Source organism: Gossypium raimondii, chromosome 6 (genome assembly GCF_025698545.1).
Source record: "Gossypium raimondii isolate GPD5lz chromosome 6, ASM2569854v1, whole genome shotgun sequence".
NCBI lineage: Eukaryota > Viridiplantae > Streptophyta > Magnoliopsida > Malvales > Malvaceae > Gossypium > Gossypium raimondii.
In genome coordinates this window covers 17,763,955-17,780,416 of record NC_068570.1, presented here as the reverse complement: position 1 = coordinate 17,780,416, position 16,462 = coordinate 17,763,955, and the positions used below count along the sequence as shown (strand labels likewise).

The window sequence follows — 16,462 nt, the reverse complement described above, 5'->3', positions numbered from 1 at the left end:
TATTTAAATTAATAAATTGAATGAAATATTAATTTATATCAAGATTGAGTGGAAATTCGAGGAAAATAGAAAATTTGCAAAATGTCCCTGAATTTTGGTATTTCTGCAATTTAGCCTGGTAAGTTCGTGTAACTTGAATTATATTCTTAGATGATTGAAATATATATATTGGATCGAGAAATTGATTTGAATTTAGCTTTGGATTACATGTGTAAATATCGGGTCTCGTAGGCCCTATTTGTTATGAATATAATATTTCGAGGATATGTTGTAAAGAATTATAAAATAACGTTACTAATTTAAAAGGTTTAATTTGGATGAAATTTTGTAACTCGGTTTAATACGTATGCAAATGTATGTCTTCTAGTAATCCATTGTACCCTATTCCGGTGTCGAATATGGGTAAGGGGTGTTACAATGTGACATCGCCAGATTCGGTCATAACGTTTAGATCGGGTTTGGGGTGTTACAGTGTTTTAGTCTTTAGGTACAAAACTGAGGTCTCTATACCTAGAGAGTTATAGGGCTTGATTCATTTGTTGCATTATGGATTGAAGATGATGGAATTACTCGTTGAGATTGGCTCTGCAAATGTAGGGAAATCGAATTGCATAACCAAACCTTTGTTCTATTTGTTTACTAGTCATCATAATGGCGACCAAAGTGACCATTAGAGTCAGTCTGATACGACTCTCAGGGCCCAATTTCAATCCCATGTATATGATCAGTTGAAACTAGCTCAAGGCCCAACAACAAGGTCAAAGGTCAAGTAAATCAAACCAAGATTCGATCACTTCTAGTATGTGAGGATGAATCTTTTTGAGTAAACGAGGAATGATACATATATGGAATGGGTGAAATGTATTAAAGTCAATTCAACCAACCTATCAATTTTCAAGCTAAAAATATTTGTCAACTTGTGACAAATATTTGGATGGGATCTAGACATTTCTAGACTAATATATCTCATAGCATTTGAATATCTATCTCTTAGCTTTAAAATGCACTTTGAATAACTCAATTTCACATTCGGTAACTCAAGTTATGACCGTTTTAGTAAGGGTTGCATGAGTAGAATTTCTAGAAGTGATTGTTACAGAAATTATAAGTTTTGGGGCTTTTAATTCGAGTTTAAATCATATTTCAATTGGGTTTTAAGCTTACTTTTTATTATCTATGAGCATAATATTGTATTTATGATCTCTTATTATTTTATTATTTTTATTCTAAATTTTTTATAATTATTAAGTATTTTAAGTTATTTGGGAGTTTTATGTCAACAAAACTACTTCTTATTTAGGTTAATTAAAGTTCTAGTATACTTAATAATTTTATTTAGATTTATTTAGCTAGCCTATATAAAGGCCTTTACAATGTACACTGAACAATTAATTCATTATGATTCAACAACTTTTCTTTTGAGTTAATAAATTCTCTTTGAGTTTTTCTTTTCAAGAATTTTTATTTAGTTTTCTTTTAGAAGAATTTTAACAATGTTTTCAAATTGTAAGGATCATCTTCAAAAATTTTCTTGTCAAGTTTTCTTTTTTGGAGGTTAAATTAGAGCCACCTAAAGGGGGTTGTGGATTCTTCTTGTTTCCAAGGCTTTTTAGGACTTCCACACACCATATTCCATCTTTTTCATCTATCTTCTTTATTGCTCTAATATTTGATTTATTGTTCTATTTTATTTGTCTTAGTTATTTATTTTAATTGCTTTTATTAATTTTTTTTATCTGACTTGGATTCGTTTGTGTTTCAGGTTGTGTCAAAATCCAAGTTTCTTTCCAAACATCTAGAGCCCTAAGTCAAATCCGCGACTTGGACAAACTTACGATCCTATTTCGACTCACTGACACTTCCATTCAAACGATTGTTTCTAAGCAATTAGCAACAGAAGGCAAGAACATTATGTTTTATTAAATCACAATAATTTACTAAAAACTCAACAACAAAAATATAAATACCTAACCATGAACTGAAATAAGAAAAAACACTAATAATTTCGGCCATATTCAATGAGTCAAACTTTTACCAATATGACGGCTTATTGTAGATAAATAAAAAATGCACAAAGGAAAGTATACTTCTGTCACACTTAATTTCACTAAGGTCCCAAATTTATAGGAAGACGTCAGTTAATCAAATAGAAAAAGTAAGTCGGCAGGCTCTATTGGAAAACTTGGAAAATTTTCATGGTTGATTGATATTTAGTCGAGATTTAATTCTGGTTTAATTAAGATGGAATCGGTTAGAACCTTAATGGGAGACAGAATGATTGTCGATGGATGGCTTCATTGGGGGCTTTGGTGACGGTGTGAGAAAGGTTATATAAATGAATGAAAAGGATGATTTTGATGGCAGAATTCTCCTCATTTATGATTTGTTTTCTTTCCTTTTACACCATCTTCTTCGGTTGTTCCGTAGAAGAAAAAGTTGAGGAAATGCTGCATGAGGCAGTGACCGTGAGGTTTGAGGCTAGGAAGTAGAGAATTTGAGAAAATGGTAAGCCTTTATATCTTTCTCTATTTGTGGATTTGAGAAAAGGGAATAAGGATATCTGAAAATTCTAGGATGCTTTTGAATGATACTGAACTTTAGGCTTTAACATTTGAATACCTTCAGTTTAACTGGTATATTTGGTTGTCGTGCTTAGTTGCCAGGAAGAAGGAGACTCTAACATTTGGAAAACTACATTGGCAAAGATGAAGGATTTAAGGTGAGCTTCTGAACTCTACCCTTGGGTGATTGACGAATGTGTGCTGCTATTGTGATCTACGTCTATGTCTCCTCTAAGATCTATTTGAAACTTATGGTTGTACATCATTACGGTAATTGAGCATGTCATGTGTGTTTAAGGTTGTATGAATTCATAAAAGTCTACAAGAATGTTCTGTTTGATAGAATTGTGTATTGAGAAAACCACATTCATTTCCAAATGATTACATTTTCTCTAATTTCATTTTCATTTTGGAGAAAACCATAATAATTTCCTGAATGTTTTCCATTTCTCCATTTCAATTCATTCTGTTAATTTTGATTCAACACGCAATTCATTTCTGGTTTCAACGAGCTAGCAGAGAGATCAATTGGACATATGTAATTAAGGCTCAAATTATTTATAATTAAGTTCCAACTTTTCATATATTAATTATAAACTCATTTAGTCACGAAGTCATTCCACTATAGTATTGTGACTAAGCTCTCTCCAACGACATACCATTACGAAAGTAACTTATTTAGTGCTCTTCCAATGACCTTGTCATAAGTGTGTTACCCTCATATGGTATCTTTAATATCTTTGGGATAATATACCTTCTCCTAATATGATCCTATTTTATCTCCTGGTAACCATTACATCTTCCTTCATGAAAAGTCAGTCACTATCAAATAGTGATCAAATCATGCATCACAAAGAAAATGACCCATGGCAACATTTACTTTTCATCAATCATGTAATGCCAATGAAAGAGTATCATTTACCCATGTTTCAAGCTATGAATTCTACAAATGTGAATGATGTTGTATACTTCAAAAGTCAAACACCCAACGAACCAGCTTTCGGTTCCTTATCTATTCGAACTTAGGCTTTTACTTACATCAAATTGTACGAGTCATGCATAGATAGTTCGGCATCCACTCAAGATTCAGGAATGCCACACTATAAATGGATTCAGGGTCTATTCTTCTAGGACCATTTAGATGTATTATTTGTCCATTCAGTCACATCTACATCTCTATATTCTGGGAGTCATGCGCTCCCATGCCCAAGACAAAGCATCTCCTTAATTGGACTTGGTAGACGACATATTAGTCTTTCAATCAGTTTCCTCATTTCTGATCAGACTAAAGACATGTTTAGGTTTGTCTACTAACACAAGCTATCTTTTTTACCACGTAATGCCGCTCAGTATTAGTTTAAACATTAGACAACTAATGAACAATATTTGCTTCCCTTTTACTTTGCGTGCAAAAAAATTTTGAGGACAACCATCCAAATTATATTAATGTAATCATTGAATTTCTTTTATTAATCAATTTATTCAGAAAAATTACAAGTTTCCAAACAAATGTACTACAATCAAGGCACCAAAAGCAACAAATCCATCAACTTGTTCTGTCATAATTCATCAAAAATTGCGGTTCACTTAGTTTATTTGGTATTGCTTCAAATCTCTGGACTTTTTTCCTGTTATATTTGATTCTTTAGGTTCAAGGAACTCAAATTCAAAAAACCTTGGGAGCTTCTTTAAGCTATTTGAACAACTCTATCTCTCTAAATGAACTTATATATTTGACCATTCTGAAGTTTTAGCTTTCAGTTCTTTTTGTTCCTATTCCTAATCATTTCCCTCATGTTTCGAGCATCCAATTGAACCCTAAGAACACAAGGACTCCTTCAAACATTTCCAATTAGAATATTCACAATCTTCTGCACATAACTTCCTATTCAATTAGGCATCAAAGTCTCAAGCTGAATCTTTTCTCATTTGTTCTTCACAGTTCTCTCTTCTGATTTCAAATTCCCTTATTTAGTTTTGAATCATCATTTTTTTCCATGTCCTAAATCAATAGCTTTCTGCCTAAGTTTCTTAGGTTTCGATCTAGCACCTCTTTTTTTCAAATTTAGTTTCTTCAATTTGAAGCAACTTGGATAACTTCTTAAGCCTGTAAGGATCTTTCCCCTATCATCCATTAGCGAAGCACATTGTTTGGCGAGGTGTCTGGTGGTGGAGGTGCAATGTGTAACGTAATTGTTGCTACTTTTAACATAAATACCTAGATTTTTATTAAAATTTTATTTTTATTTCAATTTCATAAAACACCAGTTAAATATTATAATACATACTAGATTATGGTAAATCCACTATGTTAGTGAAATCATTTATGTATCAAATTTATAAATATTTGATTTAAAAGTTAGATGTGGCTTTTATTAAAATGGTAAATTTGTGATAGTTAAAACCATAAGGTTTTGAGTTTAAACCATATGCCAAAGAACTTGAAACTCAACAAGTTTTTCAATCAAGAGCATGATCGGTATCTTAATTTTAATTTGTTTTAATCATATTCATATGCTTTGTAAACAAAAAATGAAGGTAAGAACATTATGTTTTATTAAATCATAATAATTTCTTGAAACATCAACAAAAAAATATAAATACCTAACCATGAAATGAAATAAGAAAAAAAAACTAATAATTTCACCATATTCAATGAGTTAAACATTTGCCAATATGAAAACTTATTGTAGATAAATCAGCATGGCATAAAGGAAAGTATATTTCATGGTGAAAAGTATATTTCATGGGTCAATGTTTTTCATCAAATGGTCGCATTTCATGACTGCTTATGGTGCCATGGTTGTTGTTTGCACCACCAAAAAACCTTAAAAGGTTCCCTACAAAATCATTTGCTCGAGAAATTCTTTCCACTAGTCCTAATAGGTAATGTCCCAAACTATCTCATTTAAGAAGTACCTCACTAAAAGCCTCAAATAAGGGCAATTCTAGGTTACCAATAGGAACACCTTAGGAGCTATCATGACCAAATAGAGGCATTGGCGCCCTTGGTGCTGTAGTAGAACACAAGATGTTGCTGTAAGAGAATCTAGGCAGCCTTGGCTTAAGTACAATACTTGGATTGCCATTATGTGAGGGTATTCATTGTTGAATGTGAGTGGAAATACTTGAACTGCCAGTGCCACCAAGTCATCCCCAATAGTAGCAATCAAGGGGTCATGATATGTTAAGCCAATCTCACTTCGTATCTTACTTCTAGCTTTACCTCTAATATCATTGGCGTTAATATTACCCTTTAACCAACCCTGCAAGGGAAAATACTGAAAGGTGTCTTTGTCTTCGATGCATGCATTGCCAATGCTAATAATTTGAACAATTCCATGTGTAGGGCCTTGAGGTTGTGGTAGTAAAAACATCTGCTTGAGTGAGACCAACTGATGAAAACGAAACTTGTTTATAATATTCCATACATTTCATTATGTTTGTTATAATTTTTTCCCAAACCAAATCAAGTTATCAAGTTTGGTAATGTAAAAGTCATCTATCATCTCACCTTGATCTATTTGAAGTATGAATTGTCCTACCTTGACTTCCTTAGTTTTCCTGTTTTGCTTCTTGAGTTGATCTTGCGACTTGGAAGCCTTCTCTTTGTAGTAGGTCTCTAATTTCATGGATTTCTTATTGTTTTCCATCTCGGGAACTTGATAGAACTTCTTTAGCAAGCTTTGGACCTCATCGTGTGACGACCACACCATTGGCTCCAATTTGTCTAGACTGTATATTATAAGGCCACCTTCTACACCACATAAAGTAGGTAGCTCCATTACTTTCTTCATCAGTCCTTCCCTACTTTTCTTCACACTTGCTCTCCAGACACTATTATTTTCTATCCAATCCAACTTAACAGTTTCTAATTGTTTGGAAACTAATGATTCTCTCTTACTCTTAAACTAATTATAACATATGATGAAGGAAAGGATTAGGTTGCTTGAAATGATTGGCCAATATGGCATTTATATAGTGAGTGAGTAGAATCAAAATGGGGGTTTCAAGGCTAATTAATTTGGAGACTCAAAGAAAACTAAAGCATATGCTCAATAAGTAAACAAATCCATTCTTTAGGTTCTAAAGATAAATGATGGTTGGTAAGATAATCCAAATTTTTTCTAATTATGGCAATAAAAATCACTAAGTTAAAACATAATTGTCAGTTATGAATTTCTCGTGAAGGTTAAACTTAAAATAATTATTTCATTCATGTTAGTAAGTGTAACACCCCTAACTCGTATCCGTCGTCAGAATAGGATTACGGAGCGTTACCGTAAAAACATAACTTCAAAACATACATTTCAGCTCTCAACATAAACATAATATAAACCATTGATATACATGCACAATGTCCCTTAATCGTGCTTTCGAGGCCTTAGAAACACTTTACAAATGGTTCGGGACTAAATCAAAAACATTTGGAACATTTAAGAAAAAATTGGAAAAATTGAACTGCAGGGGTCACACGGTCGTGTGGCCAGACCGTGTGACTCACACAGCTGAGACACACGCTCGTGCCTCAGGCCATGAAACAATTGAAATAGGGACACACGACCGTATCCCAGTCGTATCTGTGCCCGTGTAACTTACTGAGTTGGGTCACAAAACCAAGCCACATGCCCATATGCCAGGCCGTGTAACACTCGAAATGGCCTCACACACCAGTGTGCTAGGCTGTGTAACTGCCTGACTTGTAACCTTTGAAACCTAAAGGGGACACACAGCCATGTTAGATGGCCGTGTGTGACACACACACCCGTGTCTTAGGCACTGTGGACATGAAATTGGCCAAATTCAAGTCATTTCCATCACCCGTCTCAAACATGTACCTACATGCAATTTGTACCCAAATTCAAGGCATCAAAAACATACCAATTCATGCATGAAACAAAAAATTCTATAGACCATAAATCCATCCAACCAATATCCCAATAAGGCACCTCAATCATAGTTAGTCAAACATACCTAAACATATGCGTGTTTGGCCATATCTCAACCATTCACATCTAGCTCATTTCCATCATAAAATGTACCTTACTTGAACACATTGTAACTACTACATCACATACCAAATTAGCTAATGAAACATGTATCAACTTAACCATAATAACACACAACAACAAGATGCCAAAAATACCAAAAGTGCACCAACCAAAATAGCAAATACAAGCCAAACTTATCAAATAACATCAAACACAAGTCCACCTATACATGTCATTATAACCTTGACCAAAACATCAAAAACTACCGGTATATTTTTTGGATAGTGTCATAGATCTCCGACGAGATTCCAAACTGATTGAGGTTCCGATTATCTATAAAACATAAGAAATAAAACTACATAAGCATATAATGCTTAGTAAGCTCATAAAACATGAACATAACTTACCATTTCAATGCATAACATTAAAATTAAGCATGATATAATCCAACCATAAGCTTGGCATAAGCCTAAGCATCATCAACAACACGTGTTAGTGCATTAACTCGTAATTCACTTGAATTAACATGAGATAAGTCATGGTACATGAACAATATCAATCGAAATCATCAATTTCATAAACATAGACATACTTTCATTGAACATTTCATTTTCCTTCCTTTTCGTAAATTCACGACATAAGTCATTTGAATACTTACTGTTCATTTCCTTTTTCATGTTTGTTGAACCATTTAGAATAACATCAGATACGCAAGAAAGCTCACACAAAGTGTGCTAAACATATAGTCGCAACCTTTCCATTTCCTTTACATCATTGCTCACTCGAGCTATGAAATGGGTTTGCTCATACAAGATGATGGTAGGAATGTAAGCTACTCAATGCTACTCACAGAAGTTGTTGAGTACCCGCAACAAATGCCGAACCCTAGCCATCAGTAGGACATTCAAGACCAGCACCCGAAACATGGTAACCCTAACGACATGTCATTTGTATCCTATATATTCTTAAGGTTCAAACGAGGCTCGATAGTCATCCTAAAATCATTGGATTTCCATCATTTATTTACATGATAATTGGCACAATAACATATATATGAAAATAAAATTGAAACATTATTTAAACACACAAACTTATCTTGATAACAAAGATGTCGAAATAAGGTCAACTAATCTGACGCTTTAGCTTTTCCTCGATCTAGATCCGTATGAGGTTTATATTGATCTAAATAAGCAAATTCAATCCAATTAATATTCATACTATTCAAATCAGTCCAAAATTCATACTTTCACAAAATTACATTTTACCCCTAATATTTTAACTTTTTTACAATTTGGTCCTTAAGCTCGTAAATTAACTTTAAGAAATTTCATCAACATTTCATGCTAGCCGAACTTACTAAGGACATCTACAAACACATAAGAACCATCATTTCACAATTTTCACCATGTACTTTTATCATTTTTAAAAATAAGTCCTTAAATAAAAATTTCATCAAAAATCACTTTACAAAACTTGTTTATTAAACAAAAAAGATTCATATTCTTCCATTAAACTTCAAAAATATGCAAGAACATTCATGGCAAAACTCTAAACCTTTAACAATTTTGTAAATTAGCCTATAGGCTAGCTAGATTAAGCTACAATGATCTTAAAAACATAAAAATCATTAAAAACGGAACAAAATAACACTTATTAAGGAAAAGCTTGACCAAACTTCAACCCTATAAAAATGGCTTCCTTCTTTCAATATTTCGATGGTGAGTTTCATTAAGGAAGATGGACACTTATTTCTCTTTTATTTGTTTTATGTTTAATTTATTAATTACTATTTTAACCTTTCTTTTAATCATTAAAATCACTTAATTCCATGCCCATAAATGTCCATTATCATTATAGAAGGTCTAATTACCATAAAAGTCCTCTCACATTTAAGTTTCATAGTTAATTGATACTTTTAACTTATAGAACTCTACTTTTGTACATTTTACGATTTAGACTTTTCATTTAATTAAACATGCAAACGTCAAAATTTCTTAACAAAATTTTTATACGACCCTACTATTATACCATAGACACTAAAATAATAATAAAATTAAATTTTACTCGTTAGATTTGTGGTCCTGAAACCACTATTCTGATTTTCCTGAAATAGGTTGTTACAACTCTTCCCCATAAGAAATTTTCTTCCCCGAAATCTTACTAGAAAATAGGTTCAGGTATTGCACTTTCATAGTTTCTTTCGGTTCCCAGGTAGCTTCTTATATACCATGACGTTGCTAGAGAACTTTCACTAAAGCTATGCTTTTATTTCTTAACTCTTTAACCTCTCAAGCTAGAATTCTGATCGGTTCTTTGTTGAACGTCATATCAGGTTGAATCTCAACGTCAACAAGTGAGATCACATGTGAGGGATCTAATTGATACATTCATAAAATCGACACATAAAATACATTGTGGATCTTTTCTAACTCTGACGGTTAAGCTAATCTATAAGGTACCGACCTGATTCTCTTGGTAATTCATATGGCCCGATAAACCATGGACTAAGCTTTCCTTTACGACCAAAACGAAGAACTTTCTTCCAGTGAGACACTTTCAAAAACACCTTGTCACCGACTTGAAATTCAATGTCTTTCCTTTTCAAATATGCATAAAACTTCTATCGATCCAAAGCTGCTTTCAAACTGTCGCATATCACTTTAACCTTTTCTTCGGTTTCTCATATCAAATCAACTCCAAAAAGCTTTTTCTCACTAAGCTTAGTCCAATACAATAGAGTTTGACACTTTTGACCGTACAAAGCCTCATACAGTGTCATTTTAATGATCGACTAACAACTGTTGTTGTACACAAGTTCAACTAACGGTAGAAATCTCTCCCAGTTACCTTCGAACTCCAAAACACAACATCAAAGCATATCTTCGAAAATCTAAATCACTCGCTTAGATTGATTGTCGATCTGAGGATGAAATGCAAAACTAAAATGTAGTCGAGTACCTAAAGCTTCTATCAGAAATAATGGAAACTGGCACACCGTGTACTCTAACAATCTCAATCACATATAACTCTGCTAATCTTTCGAGTGAAAAATTTGTGTGCACTAGAATGAAATGCATGGATTTTGTCAAACGATCAACAATGACCCACACAACATCTTTCTTTCTCGGAGATAGAGGTAATCCCGGCACAAAATTCATCGTGACACGTTCCTATTTCCACTCTAGAATCATCACTGGTTGCAACAAACCAGAAGGTACCTGATGCTCGACTTTAACTTGCTAACAAACTAAACATCTCGATATGAACTTTGAGATTTATCATTTCATACCTGGCCACTAGTACATCTGTTTCAAATCACCATACATTTTATTGCTACCAGGGTAAGTAGACAATCTACTACTATGAGCTTCCTGTAAAATCTTCTGAACGAGATCAGAATTTCTCGGAACATAAATTCTACCTTTGAAGTACAAACTACCATTGGAACCAACATGAAAATCTGAATCAAGTGTCGACCCAATCTGTTTCCGTTTAGCTATCAACACATCATCACATTTCTGAACTTCACAAATTTGTTATAAAAACATCAGTATAGCTTTCAAATCAACTAAAATTTAACCATCATTAATCAACATCAACCACGTATTCAAAACTCGCAAATCAAACAAAGACTTTCTACTCAAAGCATTAGCAACAACATTAGCCTTTCCTAGATGATAATTAATGATCAAGTCGTAGCCTTTCAATAACTCAAGTCATCTGCGTTGTCTCAAATTCAAACTTTCTAGGACATCAAGTACTTCAGAATTTTATGATCCCTGAAGATATGACATTTTTCTCCAAAAAATGGTGTCGCCAAATCTTCAAGGCAAATACAATAGCTGCAAGCTCTAAATCATGCATCGAATAATTCTTTTCGTGTTGTTTCAACTGTCTAGAAGCATATGCTATCACTTTCCCCTCTTGCATCAGAACACAGCTCAGACCATTCAACGATGCATCACTATAAATCACAAACTCTTTACCCGACTTTGGCCGAACTAACAACAGTGCCTCAGTTAACAATGCTTTCAACTAATTGAAGCTTTGCTAACATTTCTTGAATCATTCGAATTTAACATCTTTTTGCAACAATCTAGTCAATAGTGTAGCAATCATCAAAAATCCCTTAACAAATATTATATAATATCTGGCTAAAGTAAGAAAACTTCTAACCTCAGAAAAATTTCTCGGAGGCTTCCAATCAACCACAGTTGAAATTTTACTCGAATCAACTCTAATGCCATTGGTCGATACAGCATGTCCCAAAAATCTGACTTTCTGAAGCCAGAACTTACATTTGCTGAACTTAGTGAACAGTTGTTTTTCGCGCAAAGTTTGCAAAATAATTCTTAAATGCTCAACATGCTCTATCTCATCTCGTGAATAGATCAGAATATCATCAATGAATACTACAACGAATTTGTCTAAATACAGTCCAAAGATTCTATTCATCAAGTCTATAAATGCTGCAGGTGCATTAGTCCAACCAAATGGCATTACAAGAAATTCATAATGTCTGTACTTGGTCCTAAACGCGGTTTTCGACACATCCAAGTCTTTAACTCGCAACTGATAATAACCAGAATGAAGATCAATCTTTGAAAATACTATCGCACCTTTCAACTGATCAAACAAATCGTCAATAGGCAGCAATAGATACTTATTCTTTATTGTGCCTTTATTGAGTTGTCGATAGTTAATACATAATCGTATGGATCCATCCTTTTTCTTAACAAAAAACATTGGAGCACCCCAAGGAGAAAAATCGGGTCAAGCAAAACCCATATCTATCAACTCTTGCAACTGTGATTTCAACTCTTTTAACTTTGTAGGTGTCATTCTATAAGGAGTTATCGACATCGGAGATGTTTCCAGCACTAACTCAATAGCAAACTCCAGCTCTCTGATTGGTGGTAACCCAGGTAACTCCTCTGGAAATACATCTGTATACTCACATACCACTGGAACCGATTCTAGCTTCAACTCAGAAACTCTAGAATCAAATATATAAGCGAGATACGCTTCACAGCCTTTTCTAACATATTTCTGTACTAACATAGCCGATATAACATTAGACATGCTATTCAGTCTATCAGACTCAATTTGAAACTTTTCACCGTTTTGACATTTCAACTCAATATGTTTTCGTCTATAATTCACCACAGCATCATGCAGAGTTAACCAGTCCAACCCCAAAAGCATCATCCTTCCCTTTTCATGCTCGTTGAACCATTCAAAATAACATCAGATATGCAGGAAAGCTCACACGAAATGTGTTAAACATATAACCTTTCATTTCCTTTTCCTTTACATCGTTGCTCACTTCAGCCGTAAAATGGGTCTGCTCACACAAGATGACGGTCAAAATGTAAGCTACATGATGCTGCTGACACAAGGTGATAAGTATTTGTAAATGGAAAACTATATAGGATTTTTCCCATGTAATTTATCACCTTTTTACTTAAATTTGTTGTTAAAACTAAGTAATTGTTTAATAAATTAATGAAATATGTGAAAATATGAAATTAGGACAAAGAAATTGTTAAAATATGATTTTATGCTTTATTATATAGTTTTCATGCAATAAATGACTTATTTTATATTAATTTGAATATATTATATTTTTTTAAAGTGGGCCATGCATGATTAAAATAAATAATAAAATATAAAATTATATTTAATAATTCATTTTAAAATATTTCATTAATAATTTGGGTTTTAATTAATTATTTAATTTGGATAAATTTTATTCTTTGGTCCTTTAACTTGTTGATTTATTCTGGATAGGTCTGATACCTTTGCTGGATTACAAAACCGTCCAAATTGGAGACCAAGTCAACCCAATATTTGGCTACACATGGTTGTCCATTTAAAACATTCTTTGGTTTAATTACACAAGGTCCTTACAGTGTTGAAGAAATTAGAGATTGCCTGAAGATTTACGATTGACAGAGTCTCGGTCCTGAGTTGTGTGGCATCATAAATTGCTTACAAATCAAGCAAAAAATCAAGTCAAGAGCCACTAAGCATGGCTAGCCACAATTTGAGGAGATTTCAAGAGGTTAACATCCACTATTTTTAGCAAACTATCCCCCTCTCTTCACCTATAAATAAAACCCTTTCATTCATTCATTCATCATCCCTCAACATTCCTCATTCATTCTCATCATTCATCATTCTCTCTTTTCTCCAAATTCTCTTAGCCTTTTCCATTCCGACACCTAGCATCATCTCTTCATAGAGATTTTAGCAATTAAGCCTCTTAAAAAACCCTTGGTCGGCCACCTTGGAGAGTCATCAGCAAAGGAGCAAAGCTAAAGAACGAAAGAGCCTCGTCAGTCAGAGTCTTGGGTGACAGCCACTCTAAATTGGGTTTAATCTTCATTTTCTTTAATTTAATATAAAGATGTTTGCTATGGGTTCTTTGTTCTTGTTTACAACAATGTTAGCTTAATTTTATTTAAGCTAGGACGATTGCTTTGATTAAATAATATTTATTTGATTCATACTTATAATGTTTGTGCCTCAATCGATCATGTTTTCAATTAAAATCAATTATGTATTTCGTTCATACGTGATTGAAATACACCTGAATTAGCTGAGTGATCCTGACCAGACGACGGCTAATGGACACATAATTGAAATATGCATGCTTAATTTAGATCCTGACCCGATTAAATTGGAGATTGCATAACAACTCTGACCAAGCTCTATTATCTGCATAGTTTTTAGATTTGTGTGATTAAATTGTTTCAAACTTGACACGTCCTTGTTACCTCACACGAATGCTAAGAAACCCTTAGTAAATAACGATCGGTAAAATGTGTATTTACTAAGTAAAGGATTTCGAAAGGACCTAATGTGGTTTCCACACTCATGAAAGATCGAGTTGCCATGGAATGTTTTTCCGAATGTTATTAAGCATGTTGATAATAAATTGAGTTTAATTAAAGTAATTTTCCTAGTTTATTTATGTTATAATTGTTGCAAATTGTGTTTAATTTTACTAAAATCTATTTCATTCATATAGTTTGCATACTTAAGATAATTTGCATTAGAGATCATTGCATTTAGTTTAATATATTTTAATCACCACTTCTCAACTATATTGTGTTTTTATTTACCAAATTGTTAATATAATTTTACAAATTAAGTGACTTAGCACAAATACAATCCCTGTGGATGTGATAACTTGATACTTACCTATTACTTGATAACGACTGTGTACACTTGCACAAACTTACGCGTTACAAGTTTTTGGCGTCGTTGCCGGGGATTGTCAACTGTTGCCATAGTCATTTTTTCGTGAAATTATTTATTTTCAATTTGATTTATTTCTAACATTACTAACTTATTCTTTTTAATTTTTGTGATTTTTTTCAAGTGTTTATGAGCATAGATTGAATTATCGATTTACTCTCTGTAGATCGTAAAATTGAGCAAACTTTCAGACAAAGAAGACGTGAAAGAACAGCTTAGAGACAAGTCGAGATAGACCTTGCAAATCAGAACCAAGACCAAGGTAATGAAGCCGATCATGTACGAAATCCTATCCTCATTGCCGATGATAGGGATCGATGCATCAGACAATATGTTGTGCCACTTTTCAGTGAGTTAAACCTAGGAATTAGAAGGCCAGATATTGAGGCAACCTAGTTTAAATTGAAACTAGTAATGTTTCAAATGCTACAAACGGTGGGCCAATTTAGTGGTATGCCTATGGAAGATCCACATCTCCACCTTCGATTGTTTGTGGAGGTGAGTGATTCATTCAAGATAGCCGGTGTGACTGAAGAAGCACTGAGGTTGAAGTTGTTTTCGTACTCATTGTGAGATCAAGCACGAGCATGGATCAATTCATTGCCACCAAGTTCCATATCTATATGGCAAGAATTAGCAGAGAGATTTTTGGTTAAGTATTTCCAACCTAACAAAAACGCTAAGTTAAGGAACGAGATCATAACTTTCCAACAATTGGATGACGAGTCTTTGTATAAGGCTTGGGAGCGATTCAAGGAGTTACTTCGTAAGTGTCCTCATCATGGGATTCCTCATTGTATCCAGTTGGAGACATTCTATAATGGTCTCAATGCACATGCAAGATTGATGGTAGATGCTTCTGCGAATGGTGCAATTTTGTCTAAGTCTTATAATGAGGCTTATGAGATCATTGAGAGGATCGCGAGTAATAACTATCAATGGCCAACAAATCGAACAACTTCAGGAAAACGTGTAGCCGGAGTTCATGAAGTTGACGCCCTCACTTCTATCAATCCATACAAATTAGTATTTCACAAATTTATCATGGTATTTTACTATTTTTACAAACAAGTCCTTAAATGACATTTTCATAAAAAATAATTTTACAAAACTTGTTTATTTAACAACAAAGATTCATATTATTCCATTAAACTTCAAAAATCATGCAAAAATATTCATGGAAAACCCTAAACCTTTAAAAATTTTGCAAATTAGCCCATGGACTAGCTAGATTAAGCTACAACGACTTCAAAAATATAGAAATCAATAAAAACGGGACAAAATTGCATATCATGCAAGTAGAATTAAGCTTGGCTGAACCTAGCATGCTCGCATGGTGTTTTCTCTTTTATTTTTCGATGGAAGAAGATGAGTAAAATTAAGAAATGTTTTAGTTTTAATCATTTTAACCTTATTTACTTATTTACATATTTAACTTGTATTTAACACCAAAATTTCATTTATACATAGCCATATACATCCACTAACCTCATTGATGGTCTAATTACCATCTAAGTCTTTCCACTTTAAATTTCTATAGCTAATTGATACCTTTAAATAATAGAAATCTACTTTTGCACCTTTTATGATTTAGTCCTTTTCACTTAATTAAGCATGCAAACGTCAAAATTTCTTAACGAAATTTTA

The 16,462-nt window shown here is 33.3% G+C and overlaps 1 non-coding gene across 1 annotated transcript; it reads right to left on the bottom strand.

Annotated features, from left to right (window-relative positions):
* Nucleotides 1-15,496: 15,496 nt before the first annotated feature.
* LOC128042052 (small nucleolar RNA R71) lies at nucleotides 15,497-15,603 on the bottom strand. The gene has a single exon (XR_008197260.1). It is a non-coding gene; the product is annotated as a small nucleolar RNA R71 (small nucleolar RNA).
* Nucleotides 15,604-16,462: the final 859 nt, after the last annotated feature.